Here is a 12,556-nt window from a genome sequence, read left to right on the forward strand (position 1 = left end):
ACAACTGCTAAGAATTGTTTTTCAGTAGTAGCATAATTTGTTTGGGCAGTGTCTAGAGTTTTACTAGCATAATGAATAACATTTAATTTTTTATAAACTCTTTGTCCTAGAACATCACCAACAACATAATCATTAACATCACACATAATTTTAAAAGGCAAGTTCCAAACAGGTGGTTGAACAATAGGTGCAGAAGTTAAGGCTTTCTTAAGTGTTTCAAAGGCTTCTACATAATCATCATCAAAAACGAAAGGAACATCCTTGTGTTATAAATTGGTAACAGGTCTAGAAATTTTAGAGAGGTATTTAATAAACCTCCTATAGAAACCAACATGACCAAGGAAACTATGGATACTTTTAATATCTTTAGGACATGGCATCTTATCAATTGCATCAACTTTAACCTTATCCACCTCAATACCACGTTCGGAAATTTTATGACCCAAGACAATACCTTCATTTACCATAAAGTGTAATTTCTCCCAATTCAAGACAACGTTAGTTTCCTCACCTCTCTACAAAACTCGATCAAGGTTTCTAAAGAAACCATCAAAAAAAGTTCCATAAAGGAAAACATCATCCATGAAAACCTCAACAATCTTTTCACAAAAATAACAGAATATATTAGTCATACATCTTTGAAAGGTACCACGTGCATTGCATAATCCAAAAGGCATACGTCTATAAGCATAGGTTCCAAAAGGACAAGTAAAGGTGGTTTTATCTTGATTAGGTTGTGACACACGTATTTGAGAAAAACTAGAATAACCATCTAGAAAGCAAAAAATGTGTGTGCTTTGATAATCTTTCTAACATTTTCTCTATTAAAGGAAAAGGATAATGATCTTTTCTAGTAGCTTTATTTAATAAAATCAATTATCATTCTATATCCAGTCACAATTTTGTGTGGAATGAGTTCATTTTTATCATTAGGAACAATAATAATACCTCCTTTCTTAGGAACACAATGGACAAGACTTACCCATCTACTATGAGCTATTGGATAAATTATAACGACTTTCAGAAGCTTTAATATTTCATTTCTTACAACTTCTTTCATTTTAGGATCCAGTCTTCATTGGTGATCACCAATAGGTTTATCATCTGGTTCCATATTAATCTTGTGCTGACAGAGAGTGGGACTAATGCCCTTAAGATCATCAAGAGTATACCCAATAGCAGCTCGGTGGTTCCTTAAAGTTTTTAACAATCTTTCTTCTTCATGCTCTCTAAGGTTAGAAGTGATAATAACAATATATATCGTCCTTTCATCAAGATAAGTATATTTCAAAGTGTCAGGTAATTGCTTTAATGCAAACAAATAATCACCCTTGGGAGGAGGAGGACCTCCTAGAGTTTGAACATGCAAGTTGTGTTTAAGGATAGGTTGTTGCTAAAATAACATTTTATCTATTTCATTTCTTTCATGCATATCCATATCATTTTCATGGTCTAGCAAATATTGTTCTAATGGATCAGTAGGAGTAATGGCAATAGAAGCAAGACCAATTAATTTATCTTTACTAGACAATTCTTTATCATGGGGTTACCTATTGAACTTAGAGAAATGAAACTCATGAAACATACCACCAAAATTAACACTGACAGTTTCCTTTTTGCATTCTATTTGAGCATTGACAGTGTTAAAGAAGCATCTACCAAAAATTACGGGACAAAAATTATCTTGTGGTGAGCGAAGTACTAGAAAATCAGTAGGCTATTTTACTTTTCCACACAATACTTCAACATGTATAACATTCCCAAGTGGTGTGGTGGTGTCTCTATTAGCAAGTTCAATAGGATTATAGGAGAGTCTCCTATGTTTTTCATTTGGAGAGTCTCTTATGTTGTCACTTTCATATACCGGTGGAAATTTTCCATTATAGGATTAGATGCACACCCACTTAGTTTTAATATGGAGATTTCATACACTTATAGCTCTTAGTTTATTCGTTGCATGGCAATCCCTACTCCTCACATTGATATCAATTGATGGGCATCTCCATAGCCCGTTGGTTAGCCGCGTTGATGTGAGACTTTCTTACTTTTTTGTATTCTTTATATTTACCCCTATCATCATACTCTATTCCACCTGTAGTGCTATATCCATGGCTTGCACTCATGTATTGCATGAGGGTTGAAAAAGCTAAAGCGCGTTAAAAAGTATGAACCAATTGCTTGGCTGACACCGGGATAGTACATGATTTATACTTTGTGTTAAGAAGACAGAGCATGACAAGATTGTATGACTTTGTAGGGATAGCTTTGTTTAGCGTTGATATTTTGAAAGACATGATTGTTTATTGGGATGCCTGAGTATTGATGTCTTTATGTCAAATTATAGACTATTGCTTTGAATGACTTATGTCTTAATATGCATGCCATGATTAGATATATGATCAAGTTTATGCTAGGTAGCATTCCACATCAAAAATTACTTTTTTTATCATTTACCTACTCGAGGACGAGCATGAATTAAGCTTGGGGATGCTGCTACGCCTCTGTCGTATCTATATTTTTTGATTGTTTCATGCCAGTATTATACAACTTTAACATACTTTTGGCAAATTTTTATATGATTTATGCTACTAACCTATTGATGTAGTGCCCAGTGCCAGTTTCTGTTTTTTTGCATGTTTTGTGTATCGCAGAAAATCCATATCAAACAAAGTCCAAACGTGATAAAATTTAACGGATAATTATTTTGGAATATATGTGAATTTTGGGAAGTGGAATCAATAGAAGCCGGTGCCCGAGGGGCCCACAAGCCATAGGGGCGTGACCTGGGGGGTAGGGTGCGCCCGGGTGTCTTGTGGTCACTCTGTAAGGCGGTTGGTGCTCTTCCGTCGCCACAAGAAAGGTAATTTTCGGATACAAATCGTGTTAAAATTTTAGCGCAGTCGGAGTTACGGATCTTCAGAAATTTAAGAAACCGTGAAGGGCCAGATCTGGGAAGCGCGAAATAGAAGAGAACAGAGAGGGATATCCTATCTCGGAGGGGCTCCCGCCCCTCCGCCTCCATGGAGGACATGGACCAGAGGGGGACCGGAGTGGCGCCGGGGCTTGGATCGTGACGACGATCTACATCAACAACGTTTCTACCATCAACACGAACTTTCTCCCCCTCAATGCAGCGGTGTAACACCCCTCCTCCCCGCTGTAATCTCTACTTCAACATGGTGCTCAACTCCTTATATTATTTCCCAATGATATTTTCCTATCCTATGATGTTTGAGTAGATCCATTTTGTCCTACGGGTTAATCGTGATATGATGCTATTGATATGAGTTGTGTGTTGATATGGTTCTGTCCTAAGGTGATTTACATGAGGTGCACACGTGAAGGATACACGTTGGAGGGTTCACAATATGTTAATGATTCGCTTATAGTGGGTGGAGAGAGTGACATAAACTTACACCCGAGTAAGGGAGTTATGCGTGTATGGGAGTAAACATGACTTGATGTTTAGTTCTATGGTTGGGCTTACCTTAATGATTTCTAGTCGTTGCGGATGCTTGCTAGAGGTCCAATCATAAATGCATATGGTCCAAGTATGGATCGTGTGTTAGTGTATGCCTCTCCCTCATTGCACATGATAAGTATCTATCATGTTATATCCAATTGTCTATGGACAATCTTTTTCTAGCGTTCCACAAAAGGCTTTCTACTAAACAACCCTTAACTTTTATTTCCATGCTATTTATTTTCTTGGAAGACAACACCTAACTTTTGTTTACTTGTTCTTTATTATCTTGCAAATCTGTCTATTACACGTACTAAGCACTTCTAGTTTTATTCTTGTTTTAGGTAAAGCAAACGTTAAGTGTGTGTAGAGTTTTATCGGTGGTCGATAGAACTTGAGGGAGTACTTGATCTACATTTAGCTCCTCGTTGGGTTCGACACTCTTATTTATCGAAAAGGGCTACAAACGATCCCCTATACTTGTGGGTTATCATGTTCTTGAAGATGTTAATGAAGATTGGCCTCCCCAAGATGAGATGGTTGTTGGTGATGGCAATGGCCTTGATTTCCCCTTCCGGGAGGGAAGTTCCCCCAGTGAAATCGCTCCACCGGAGGGCAAAAGTGCTCTTGCCCAAGTTCCTCCTCGAGATGGCGGCTCTCCATGTCAAAAGTCCTCTCCTTATTTTTTTCTAGGTCAAATGTGAATATAGACTAGAAGATGGTCGCCGGAAGTGGGCTGGGTGACTCACTACCCAGCAGGGCGCGCGGGGGGGGGGGGGGGGGGGGTGCTGGCGCAGCCTTGTGCCTAGTGGGCACCTGGCAGCCCCCTTTGGTACTTCTTTCTTCCAATATTTCTTATTTATTCCATCAACTTTCCTCATAAAGTTTCAGCCCATTTGGAGATGTGCAGAATAGGTATGTTTGACGCAGCTTTTTCAGGTCCAGAATTCCATATGCCGACATTCCCCATCTTGGTGTAAACCTTGCATATTAGGAGATAAAAGGCATTAGAATTACTCCATAAAGTGGTATAATGCATAAAAACACTATAAATAACAGTACCAAAACATGATGCAAAATGGACGTATCAGGGGGCAGGGCTCCATGCGAGCCCGACCGATGGCTGGAGGGCGCGAGGGCGGCCGAGGATGGCAGGGTCGAGGCGGGGGAGGAACCCTAGCGGGAGCGAGCGAACGAGCGAGGGGAGTGCAAATGGATCTGCGGTATATAGCACTTACTTCTGTTCACAGTTTTGCGTTTTGTTCGTCATTTGAAGTACTATAGCGAGGCACCATAAAATCGGGATTTTCGATCAGTTTTTTAAACTAGACACTATCTCTTCTAAAATTATGAACATATTTTTTGAAAAAGTTTTTCTATAAATCCAAAAGTTTTTCCAAAACTCAAGCAATATTTTTTTATAAAAGGCGAATATTTTTGCAAAACGGAAGCATTTCCTAACATTGCGACCAATTTTTGAAAATCTGAATGTTCTTTATTTTGAAATTATTTAAAAAATTAGGAAATGGTAAACATTTCTTCAAGAGTTTGAAGAATCTTTTTGAATCTCTAGACCTTTTTTAGGATCAAAATATTTTTTGTAATTGCAGAAAATTGGAAAAAACAATTTTTTGAATTTTTCACATGAACACAATTACTGTGCAATCAAACTATCACACTGATTTATCAAACAAAGGAAGTACATAAACAAGCATCTCTTGTATAGGCAAAGGACACATGAAAAGTATTAGGTGATACAATCCCTTAAATTCTTCCATGATACCAGCTTTGAGACTAAAAATGTTTCTTTGTGAATGTTCTCAAGGTATGTGTCTATAATCATTTAAAAAATTGATCGAGCCTCTTTGGTACTATGCATTGCCCGTTTTCACATCAAGACTTGGTGCAAACTTCGCTGGTGCATCCAAACTCTTTGATGTTATACACTTTTTTAACACATAAGCCCTATATATCCTTCCTAAAAACAACCACCATACCTATATATTAGGGCATTTTCATAGCCATTCCGAGATATATTGTCATGCAACTTCAACCATTACTATTCAGATGACTTGAACAATAATTCTCACATTGCTTTGCATGATAATATAGAATTGACATGATATTCATGGAAAAGCCATCATTCATTGTTTTTGTACATGTTACACTTGATCATTGGTAGCTTCTTGGGCGATGGTGGATCAGTAGTTTCTTGGTAGCCTCGGCTTACCGGTACTACCGGGACACCGAGTGGTGGTACCGCCATGTGCTCTATGGCTTGGTTTCCCGCAAATAGTAGTTGTACGCTCGTGTGTTTTTGTGCAACATAACGGGCAGATTCGTGGGTATCTAGATCTTCCCCCATTGCCCTCAAAGTACTTAAGCAAGCTTTCCCCAACCATTGTTAACCTTTTGGACCTTGCTTTCTCTCTATCTCTCCGACATGATTCTTGCTTCTATTTTAGGGAAAAGAGAGGGAAGATCTAGATCTACATTTTGACCAATCCATATCTTCTCTAAGTGAGGGTAACCCCTTGGATCTAGATCTCAGAGTTCTTTGTGAGCTCCTTGTTCTTCCTCTCATATTACCCCATAGTTTTTTGTTGTGGTTGGATTTGGGAGTGAGGGACTTGACCACTTCATGTGTTCTTACCATTGCATTGGTTACATCGGTTTGAGTCCTCCACGGTGATACGTGGAAGTGAAGTGTGAGAAGTTTATTACTCTTGGGTGTTTGGTCACCCTAGAGCTTGTACCTCTTGGGTGCTCGGGAGCCCTTGAATGTTGGTGGCTCCAGGAAGCTCAATCATTGTGGTATAAAGGTCCGGGCAAGCATTAGGGTCTCCAATTAAGGTGTGGAGATTGCCCCGAGCAATTTCTATGGGTTCACATAACTGCCTCCAGCGGTTGCCAATTGTACGGGTTCGATGACCGCTTCCAAGGGTCATCTTTTTTATGGTTCCTTTACCGTCTTCAAGGGTCCCTTAGTGTAATCATGATATCTTGTATTGTGCGGGGCATGAGGAGATTACGGTGGTTGTAGTGACACCTTGGGAAGCATTGTGCCAACACACTGCTCCAAATGGAGATTAGCATCCGCAAAGATGTGAACTTCGTGATACATCATTGTGTCCACGTGCCTCAATTATATCCTACTCGATCCCTTTACTTGTGTACTTTACTTTGTGATAGCCATATTTTTTCATGTTACATATCTTTTTATCATTTAGTTGTTTATCTTACTTAACATAAGCGATTAGTGCACATAGGTGAGCCTAGTTGTTTTAGGTTTTGTTCTTGACAAGTTAAACACTAGTTTTATTATGCATTTGTTCAAGCCTAAACCATAATTATTTTCAAAAAACCTATTCACCCCCTCTAGGCGGCATCCACGTCCTTTGAGTAATGTTTTCTATTTATAGAGTAAAGATGTGAGAGACAAAAAATTGTCAAAACAAACATCTCCTAGGTCTTTTAAGATGCACCCTTTCACATTATGAATTGTATTGTGTCATTATCCACTCTATTTTATAGGGCATGCATACTCTAGTTTAATTGTTTCATATTCAATGGTTCAATCTACATACATAACTTTTGTTTGCACATGATTATTTCTAAAAACAATACTTTTATTCAGGTCATTTCGATCATACATTTTTTTCAAGATTAATCTTCAAAACACTACAGTAACGCGTGAGAATATGACCTAGTTACATTGATTAGTTGGCATGAAGCAATATCATACCCTTTTTGAATGGATAGATAATTTCTGATCTCAACCCTTGCCTGCATAAAAATATGTTAATTTTGTAAAGGGATTGTACCGATGGTGGAGCAAAGTCTGTATTCTAGGCAAAACACAATACTATCTGTAATGTATGCTTTGTGGGAAAAAATCTTGAGACATATGCAAAACAAGGGGACCACTCCCTGAGTTGCACTAAACTTCGTCGGTTGGTTGTACCAAAACCAAAGTGAGATAAATATTATATATAGGACCTCAATAACTCCCGATCATTCGGCTGGGAGCTCGTCTGATCGGATGATATGTTCGGTACAAGGGGTTCCATCCATCAAACAAAATCATTCGGTATGAAAACCACCTCGGCCCGAACACGCACCTACAGCTCACTGATACGTCTCCAACGTATCTATAATTTTTGATTGTTCCATGATATTATATTATCAGTTTTGGATGTTTTATATGCATTAATATGCTGTTTTATATTATTTTTGGGACTAACCTATTAATCTAGAGCCTAGTGTCAGTTTTTGTTTTTTCTCATGTTTTTGAGTATTGTAGATAAGGAGTATTAAACGTAGTCCAAACGGAATAAAATCTCCGGAATGATTTTTCTTCGACCAGAAGAAACCCAGAAGACTTGGAGTAGGGGGCAGGGCACCTGGCGGGAGGCCACAAGCCTACAGGGCACGCCCTAGGGGGGAGCCCCCTGGCTTGTGGGTCCCCTACAGGTCTCCTAACCGTATTCTTTTGCCTATAAATTCCCAAATATTCCCCGATTGCTAGATAGAGCCACAAAAATACTTTTCCACCGCCGGGAGTCTCTGTTCCCGTGAGATCCTATCTGGGAGCCTTTTCTGGTAATCTGCTGGAGAGGGAATTGATGACGGAGGGCATCTACATCAACTCCATTGCCCTTCTGATGATGCGTGAGTAGTTTACCATAGATCTACGGGTCCATAGCTAGTAGCTAGATGGCTTCTTCTTTCTCTTTGATCTTCGATACCATGTTCTTCATGATCTTCATGGAGATCTATCAGATGTAATACTCTTTTTGCGGTGTGTTTGTCGAGATCCGATGAATTGTGAGTTTATGTTCTGATATTCTATGAATATTATTTGAATCTCTTCTTAATTCTTATATGCATGATTTCATATCTTAGCAAGTCTCTTTGAGTTATTGGTTTGGTTTGGCCAACTAGATTGGTAATTCTTGCAATGGGAGAAGTGCGTAGTTTTGGGTTCAATCTTGCGGCGTCCTCACGCAGTGACATAGTAGGGGTAGCGAGGCACGTATTGTATTGTTGCCATCGAGGATAAAAAGACGGGGTTTTCATCATGTTGCTTGATTTTATCCCTCTACATCATGTCATCTTACTTAATGCGTTACTATGTTCTTCATGAACTTAATACTCTAGATGTAGGCATGAGTCGGTCTATGTGTGGAGTAATAATAGTAGATGCAGAATAGTTTCGGTCTACTTGACACGGATGTGATGCCTATATGCATAATCATTGCCTTGGATATCTTCATAATTATTCGCTTTTCTATCAATTGCTTGATAGTAATTTGTTCACCCACCGCATTATTTTCCTTGATGAGAGAAGCCTCTAGTGAAATCTATGGCCCTCGGGTCTATTTTCCATATTATACTTTCATATCTATAAACCAAAAACACCAAAAATATCTTGCTGCAATTTATTTACTTTTGTTTCCGTAATAGTTTATATCTATCTCTATCAGATCTCATCCTTACAAATAACTATAAATGGATTGACAAACCCTTTTTAGCATTCATGCAAGGGTTTGATTATTCGTGTAGGTACTACGATTGGGGCCTTGCTTGTTCCTCCTACTGGATTGATACCTTGGTTCTCATAAAACTGAGGGAAATACTTATCTACTTCGCTACATCACCCTTTTCTCTTCAAGGGAAAACCAACGCAAGCTCAAGAGGTAGCAAGAAGGATTTCTGGCGCCATTGCCGGGGAGGATACATAGCAAGATCAAGCCAACCAAGTACCCATCACAAACTTATCTTTTGCATTTACTTTATTTGCCATTTGCCTCTCGTTTTCCTCTCCCCCACTTCGCCAATTTGCCGTTTTATTCTCCTTTTTCTCCCGGATCTCTTTTTGTCTACTTGTGTTACCATGTGCCTTCTATTTGCTTGCATATTTGCTTGCTAAATATCTATTGATATGGATCCTCACCCACTTGCTAATATGTTCAAGAGATCGAATTATGATGAACCAATTGCTAGTGAGTTGAGTGTACTTGATTATCTCCATGAAGTTTTGCTTTAGATTCATGATTGGGGTGATGCTTCTTGTGATCTTGAAAATTTATTTAATCCTCATGATGAATATGTTATTGATAATAAGGTTTGCAATAGTATCAAACGTGGGTTTGGAAGAGGGTCAAATTTAGGTAAAAAGAATCCCACATATTTGGAGAGTGTTCAATCCTATGTTTTTTTTGATAAAAGTGGATTTGGAGAGGTCATGACTTTAGTTAATGTTAATCCCAGTACCTTGGAAGATTGTAGGACTATTATACATGTGGATCATGAAAATAATGCTTTATGTGATAGTTATATTGTTGAATTTATTCATGATGCTACTAAAAATTACTATGAGAGAGGAACATATGCTTTTACATATTGCAATCATTCAAATCATCATGCCTAGCTAGCTAGGGGCGTTAAACAATAGCGCTTGTTGGGAGGCAACCTAATTTTATTTTTATGCTTTTGTTTTTTTGCTTCTGTTTTGGAGTGCTGCACACATTATTACCTCTGTAATAAATTTTCATTATTATTTTAATTAGTGTTTGAGCCAAGTAAGACCTTTGGGATGGTCTACAGTGTTTGCAAATTGATTTTGGTGAAAAAAGAAACTTTCACTCCGAGTCCAGGAATTTTGTAAATTCACTGGAACGTGATTTCAATCTTAATTTTTACACAAGATTGATTTACAAATTGCCATATTTTCCTAATTTGTCAGAATTTTTGGAGTTACATAAGACTACAAAGTAAATATATTGCTACACACTGTTATGTTTTTAATAGATTCTGTTTTCTTTGCATTTTTGCTTATTTTGATGAATCTATGGGTTGTATCCGGGGAGTATGAACCATGGAGAAGTTGGAATACTGTAAATATTACATCAATATAAATAAATAATGAATTCATAATAGTACCTAAAGTGGTGATTTATTTTTCTTATACTAACGGATCTCATGAGTTTTCTGTTGAATTTTGTGTTGTGAAGTTTTCAAGTTTTGGGTAAAGATTTGATGTACTACGGAATAAGGAGTGGAAAGATTCTAAGCTTCGGTATGCCGAAGTCACCCCAAGAAATATTCATGGATAAAAAAGAGCCTAAGCTTGGGGATGCCCCGGAAGGCATCCCCTCTTTCGTCTTCAATCCATCGGTAAATGTACTTGAGGCTATATTTTTATTCACCACATGATATGTGTTTTGCTTGGAGCGTCTTGTATGATATGAGTATTTACTTTTTAGTTTGCCACAATCATCCTTACTGCACACAACTTTTGAGAGAGACACGCTGAATCATGAATTTATTAGAATACTGTTTGTGCTTCACTTATATCTTTTGAGGTAGGCAATGTTGCTCTAGTGCTTCCGTTATATCTTTTAGAGCACGGGGGTGTTGTGTTTTATAGAAATACTAAACTCTCGTACCTCACTTATATTTGAGAGTTCCTTAAACATCATGGTGATTGGTTTAATGATATAATGAAAACTTTCATATGAAGTACATTGAATATGATGAGAAGTTTGATTCCTTGCATATAGTTTTGAGATATGAAGATGGTACTATGAGAGTCATGCTAGTAAGTAATTGTGAATTAGAAGAAATACTTGTGTTAAAGCTTGTGATACCCGTAGCATGCACGTATGGTGAACCATTATTTGATGAAGTCAGAGCATGATTTGTTTAATGATTGTCAACCTTTGTGTGGAGGTCGGGATCGTGCGATGGTTAACTCCTACCAACCTTTCCCTTAGGAGCATGCGTATAATACTTTGCTTCGATAACTAATAGGCTTTTGCAATAAGTATGTGAGTTCTTTATGACTAATGTTGAGTTCATGGATTATACGCACTCTCACCCTTCCACCTTTGTTAGCCTCTCTAGTACCGCACAACTCTCGCACGTACATTAAACCCACCTTTCTCAAAACAACCACCATATATTTTCCTCAAACAGCCACCGTATCTACCTATTACGGCATTTTCATAGCCATTCCGAGATATATTGCCATGCAACACCACCGTCCCATTTTTATCACATGCACCGTCACATCCAGATTGATTATAGAGTCATATTTTGTTCTAGATATCGAGTTGTAATCTTTGAGTTGTAAGTAAATAAAAGTGTGATGATTTGCATTATTAGAGCATTATCCCATGCGAGAAAAGGATGATGGAAGCTATGATTCCCTCACAAGTTGGGATGAGTCTCCGGACTTTACAAAAAATAAATGAGGCCAGCGAAGCCCATAAAATAATAAAAGACGTCAAAGAAGCCCACCAAAAAGGGGAAAAGAGAAAAAAATAATGAGAGAGAGAGAAGGGACAATGCTATTATCTTTTTCCACACTTGTGCTTCAAAGTAACACCACGTTCTTCATAGAGAGTCTCCTATTTTGTCACTTTCATATAACTAGTGGAATTACATCTTTTGCCCAACAACTTAGTTTCCTTTTTGAGCTTTCATACACTTATAGCTCTAGTGCATTTCTTGCATGGTAATCCCTACTCACTCGCATTGATATCTATTGATGGGCATCTCCATAGCCCGTTGATATGCCTAGTTGATGTGAGACTATCTTTTTTTGCAACCTCCACCATACTATATTCCACCTATAGTGCTATATCAATGGCTCACGCTCATGTATTGCGTGAGAGTTGAAAAGGTTTGAGAACATAAAAAGTGTGAAACAATTGCTTGATTTTCATCGGGGTTGTGCATGATTTAGATACTTTGTGTGGTGAAGATGGAGCATAGCCAGACCATATGATTTTGTAGGAATAACTTTCTAAGACCATGTTATTTCGAAACAAAGCAATTGCCTTATTAGTATACTTGAAGTATTATTGTTCTTCTGTCAATATTAGACTTTGGTTTTGAATCTTATGGATCTGAATATTCATGCCACAATAGATAATATTGCATGGATAGATATGTTAGGTAACACTCCAGATGAAAAATTCTATTTTTATCATTTACCTACTCGAGGACGAGCATGAATTAAGCTTGGTGTTGGATTTAGGGCTCCGCAAAACCCTAAAGATTTGAACTCAGGGGCGTGTACGAAGA

The sequence above is a fragment of the Hordeum vulgare genome, chromosome 7H (genome assembly GCF_904849725.1).
Source record: "Hordeum vulgare subsp. vulgare chromosome 7H, MorexV3_pseudomolecules_assembly, whole genome shotgun sequence".
In the NCBI taxonomy this organism is placed as follows: Eukaryota; Viridiplantae; Streptophyta; class Magnoliopsida; order Poales; family Poaceae; genus Hordeum; species Hordeum vulgare.